Source organism: Temnothorax curvispinosus, unplaced genomic scaffold, assembly GCF_003070985.1.
Source record: "Temnothorax curvispinosus isolate PA1 unplaced genomic scaffold, ASM307098v1 QBEX01012630.1, whole genome shotgun sequence".
In the NCBI taxonomy this organism is placed as follows: Eukaryota; Metazoa; Arthropoda; class Insecta; order Hymenoptera; family Formicidae; genus Temnothorax; species Temnothorax curvispinosus.
Window position 1 is genome coordinate 15,778 of NW_020222410.1, and position 5,725 is coordinate 21,502.

Genomic DNA, 5,725 nt, shown 5'->3' on the forward strand with positions numbered 1-5,725 from the left:
TACAAATCAGCCCCAGTGGTCGAATTGGCATGACACCCGCACGGTATACGGGAGGTTCCAGGTTCAAGGCCTGGCTGGGGTAATATTTTTTCGCAATAAAAATTTAAACTATTTAATTTAGAAATTACATCAACTGACCAAAACCCATAGTCGAAATTAATAATGTCTCGATGATTGATCCGAAAAAAGTGCTGTGTGAATCCGACAAACCAAGTTGGCTCGCAGTTTTTCAATGTTCATATCGAAAAGACGTTATATATTGCCAGTCACGGTCGATTTAAATTACTTTAATTGTTATTCTATATACTGGCGAAAGAAATTTATTATTCTGTTTGTATTATATATGTTCTCTCTATAATTGGCGTTGTAATTTAAAGAGATATTATTTCATTTCTGTAATTGTAATAGATCACTTGAAGCGCGATTCTCTTCTTTGATAAGGTGTAACATAATTTTGTGATGTGTATCACTTGGGTTATAATTTTTTGGAAATAAAGATACTTATACTGCTTAGGCTTTTTCGAGATGTTTCAAGATTATTTTTTAAGGCAATATACATGATCTCTCTGTAATTGGCACTGTAATTTAAAGAGATATTATTTCTTTTTTGTAATTGTAATAGATCACTTAAAGCGCGATTCTCTTCTTTGATAAGGTAACGTAATTTTGTGTATCACTTGGCTTATAATTTTTTGGAATATATAAGTACGGCACAATTTGTATCAGTTATATCGTGGAGTCTATACTCTCTTATAATAAAATGGCATATACAAATATACATATATACTTTTGGATTAATATAATAGTATATTAATTACTACAAGCACAACGCTAGCTCTTCTTTCGTATTTTTCTTAATTATAGCCAGACAACACGCGTCTATAAAAAAATTTAAAAAACGTTTTAAATGTCTATAAAAAAGTCTTAAAAACGTCTTAAAATAATGTCTAATCTACGTCCTAATGCATATATTGCATTAAAGACGTCGTAAAAAGTGACATAAGACGTCCCAAAGACGTTTAAACTATATACGTCTTTCTGAAATCTTTTAAAGACATCTAGGGATTTTTATGACGTCTTTCAGAGGTCTTTATGACGTCAAAATGTTATCTGGGTAGGCTGGATCCCATAAAGCGCATTATTATATGCACACATTTTTCTATAGTATATATATGTTATAGATATATACACGCATGATGCGCTTTACGAAACCCAGCTAATGCTTCGATGTGGTATGTTGAATCGCACTGCTTTTGATGTAAAAAATTATTCAAAATTTAGATGTTTTTGATGTCGAAAATTACTTGAAATTGAGTTGATTTCGATATCAAAAATTTCTCGAAACCGAACTGATTTCGATATCGAAAATTTCTTGAAACTGCATGGGACCGTCTGAATCTCGAATCGATGTTGAATTTCGAGGATATATTTTCGATATCATTTCGACCACTTATTTCTCACTGGGTAACATACAAGTATTAATATGTTTATTCACGTTGGCGTCGCTGAAAAACGTTCATAGCATAACTCCATATACCAGTGTACACAATTGGTACAACTATAACTGCGGTACGAACTAAGACAACTGATGCGAAATAAGATGTATACTTTACCGGCAGGAATGCCTGGATATAATACATATACATATACCTGTACATATATGTCATATACATATCAAAATGTCCAGGCATTCCTGCCGGTCAGTGTATAGGGCCATGGCACACAAAAAAACTTAAGTCCATAAACTTAAGCAATAACCGAATCGACCAATCACAGTCGAGAACTTAAGCAGCCATTTTGAAATTTAAACTTAGGACATTTCAGTAACGGTTGTTAAAAACACTGTTGGCAGCAGTGTTCGCGCTAAAAACACTGTTGGCAGTGTTCGCGCTGGTTTATTTTTGCTCTCATTGTGCGCCTTAAATTGCGAAAAAGTATTATCCATGTCCTATATTGTAAAAGAAAAATTATTTATGATGAAATGGATATTTTATATAAGAAAGAAATAAATAAATCAAGTTGCAAATACTTAGAAAAAAAACTGGCAGTTAATTAAATGTGCATAGTTACCTTAATCAATTTTTCCATTGATATTTGGCTTAATTTTTCTCCGCCCATTTTTCGTTTATTCTGGATATGACGAAGAGCTGTGTTCATACAGTGTTGATGTTCGGATTCTAAGTGATCGGTCGCTAAAAACGGTTTCGCTCCACCGCACACGTTGTCCATCATCTGAAGGTATAAATCTTTAGCCTCTCTCTCTCTCTCTCTTTCTTTCTCACTGCTACGGTTAAATTGTTAGCTTCTGCTGTAGCCTGTATATGCAAAACACGGATTATTGCGGTTTAGATAATTGCTTGTTCCAGTTGAATGAAACCAAAGTACCAAAGATCGACTTGGAAATAAAAACCGCGAATTATAAAAACCGCTAAAATTATACATACCACAAGCACGCTTTTCGGTTCGGAAAGTTCATCTCTTTTGTATAAATTGATGTAACTCTTCAAATATTCCAATAGATCTTTCGCTTTCACGACTTGGCCGTTGATCTTCTTGGTCACCAGATTTTCCGGCGCCAGTATCATCAGTATGAGCACTTTCAACTGTTTTTTGAACTCTGCCTGTATCTCGGATAATCTACCGTCAAATCTCGGTTTCGTCGCGACCTCGAGACCGAGATGCGGCATGAGGAAACACGATATGTCCGAAAAGCAGGACATAATGTGCCTTCGCAAGCTCTGTAATTCCGGATGCTGCCTGTCGGAAATCTCCAGTATCTTGTCAAGCAATTTCTTCTCGCCGTTTGCACCGTAATCGGTCTCGTACGGATAAGCCCAGTCTCTGACTAAAAATTGCAATCTTTGGAAGGGCGTGCTCTCGGAGCTTTCCAGCGCCAGTCTACCGTACTCGGTGAACAACTGCAGGTGCAGAAGATTATCCTCCTGAATATTTTGCGACAGATTGTATATTTGCACGAGGACCGCATCGTACTCAACGCGAACACGGTCGCGCAGTCCCGCACTGTCGACTGACTGTCGAAAGTGCCTTGAGTGTCCATAAGAATCACAGCGATCTTTTACCGCTCGCCAAAGTAGCAGGATAAACCTTCGACCACATCAATATTCCCGTGGTATGCCTGTCGGAACCTCCCCTCCATGGAAAACACTAAGTGGCTCGTCCTCGGCACCCAACCAGGAATCAGTATTGTTTTGTAACGTGTACTGTGATTAATGTGATAAATTATTAGTAGTCATTCAATAATTGAATTGTGTCGATCAAAGATGATCGTGAGTATGAAATAATACGAACTTGATAAATATCTGATTATCTATGTGTTCTTTTTTATTTTTTAATTTAGATATTGATGATTAACAAGTAACAAAACACTAGTTATCAAATCTGTGAATAACACTTACTTTGTTGTTCATATAACGAAGAAAAAAGTCAAGAAGGAAACTTTTGCTTTTTCTGAAGGCACCCGCAACAGATACCACAACTACATTTCTATCTTTCACGTCGTCATGTAAGAAAATTTCTGACAATGCAACTTCATTTAATTCGAAGGTATAATGATCTGGATGGGCAAGTACCACTTGCACAAGTCGCCCACCATCCACCAGGTCCATGTCTTGCATTTGTGCATCTATCGGTGAAAGCCTTTCTATCCGATCAACCTTTTCTAGGTGATCTGCAAAAGAAAATTGGATTAAAAACATCTCTATTGCAAATAATGGATAATCTATATATATATAAATGAATGTATGTATGTATGTATGTATGTATGTATGTCCTTTATGCACTTTTAAACTATTCGACTGGTTTTGAAAGTATTGTATATGAAGTAGGGGTAGAATTTTCTGGGGAGTGTTATAGAATGTATAATTTTTCGTTACCGATCTTTTTGGGAACCGGTATTCGACATTTTTTCATTTTTTCGGGAAATAATTGACCGAATTTCAAAGAAATATATATATGAAACAGGAGTAGAATTTCCCGGGGAGTGTCATAATGTGTATAGTTTTTTGTTACCGATTTTCTGGAAACCGGTTTTTCTAATTTTTTTTTATTTTCGGAAAATAATTGACCGAATCTCAAAGAGTTGTATATGAAACGGGGGTAGAATTTTCCGGGGAGTGCTATAAAGTGTATAATTTTTCGTTACCGATTTTTTTGGAAGCCGGTATTACAATTTTTTCAAATTTTTCGGGAATTAATTGACCAAATCGCAAAAAATTATATATGAAGTAGGGGTAGAATTTCCCGGGGAGTGCTATAAACTGTATAGTTTTTCGTTACCGATCTTTTTGGAAATCGGTATCTTTTTGGAAATCGGTTACGAAATTTTCCAGAGCGGGAGAGAGAGAGAGAGAGAGAGAGAGAGAGAGAGAGAGAGCGAGAGGGAGAGGGAGAGAGAGAAAGAGAGAGGGAAAGGGAGAGAGAGGGGAGGAGTGGGAGAGGGAGAGGGAGAGAGAGAGGGAAGGAGTGGGAGAGGGAGAGGGAGAGAGAGAGGGAGAGGGAGAGAGAGAGAGAAAGAGAGAGAGAGAGAGTCTTATTACATATGTCCTTCGGGGCGAAGCCCGGGTAACCAGCTAGTAATTAATAATAATAATGCAGATAAAACAGATTGAATCATTGGAAGAATGAATCAAGAGAAAAAATCTATTTCATTATTTTATCTTTAATATTAATAGAGCATCTGAAAAATAAATTTTACTTGTTTTAAATTACAAAATTAAATCAGTGTCATCGATACTCCGTTTCTCAAAAGGGTATGTGGATATGGACGGATATGGATAGGAAATTATACACAGTCGGCTATCAGTCTACAAATCGTTAATTGTAGACGCTCGCTCGTTTAAAAAGCACATGAACGGTCGGCCCGTATACGAATATGAGGGTGTAAGATGTCCCGCGAAAAAAAGTTAAATATGAACTTTATATAATATATATATAAGCAGAAATCTCTCCGGCCGTGGAGCGCTTCCCACCAGCAAGGGTTCCCGTCACGCAGCTGTGCAACTGCCTTTTGAAAAAATTTTTTTACACTCTTGAAAGTATAGGTAATAAAGACCTATAAACATATTTGTCATTTCTTTCATTCTTTTCCCGAAAAAAATTCTTAAAATTAGGTTATTTTTTGACGCTCTAGTGTGGTGTTACCCTTTAAATAAAGAAACATATACGTATTCAATTCTTGTACATCTTTTTTCCACTCGTCAAACATTGTTTTGTACTCATCTCACAGTGGCGCGGATGGCGATCTACATACAATAGAAAATTTAAAAAATTAAAAATGCAAGAGAAAATAAAAGAGAGAAAGAAGAAAACAATATTGTGATAAAAGAATGGGAGGTCCAAAAAGGAGATGCTGTAGAAAAAGCGATAGAAGAAATATTACCAAAAAGAACTCCACATTAGAAGTTATGGTAAATTCTGGACAAGAAGAGGAACAAATATGATTACGGAGAAATTGAAAAAAAAGGAACAGAAAAGGATAGTTATGGTTAAAAAGAAAATCTTAAAGGAGAAAAACATAATCGTTGACAATTACTACGTTTACGCGAGCGTTACTTGTAGTAACTTACGATAATTCCTTCGCGTAAACGGGATTTTGTAGTAACTTACGATAATTTACTCCGTGTAAACGAGTGATATATCGTAAGTTACTACAGAAGTAACGCTCGCGTAAACGTAGTAAATGTTTTAAAACTTGGAAGGTAAAAGA

The 5,725-nt window shown here is 35.9% G+C and overlaps 1 pseudogene; it reads right to left on the reverse strand.

Annotated features, from left to right (window-relative positions):
- Window positions 1-2,146: 2,146 nt before the first annotated feature.
- Window positions 2,147-5,224, reverse strand: LOC112462634 (annotated as a pseudogene).
- Between the last annotated feature and the right edge of the window lie 501 nt (window positions 5,225-5,725).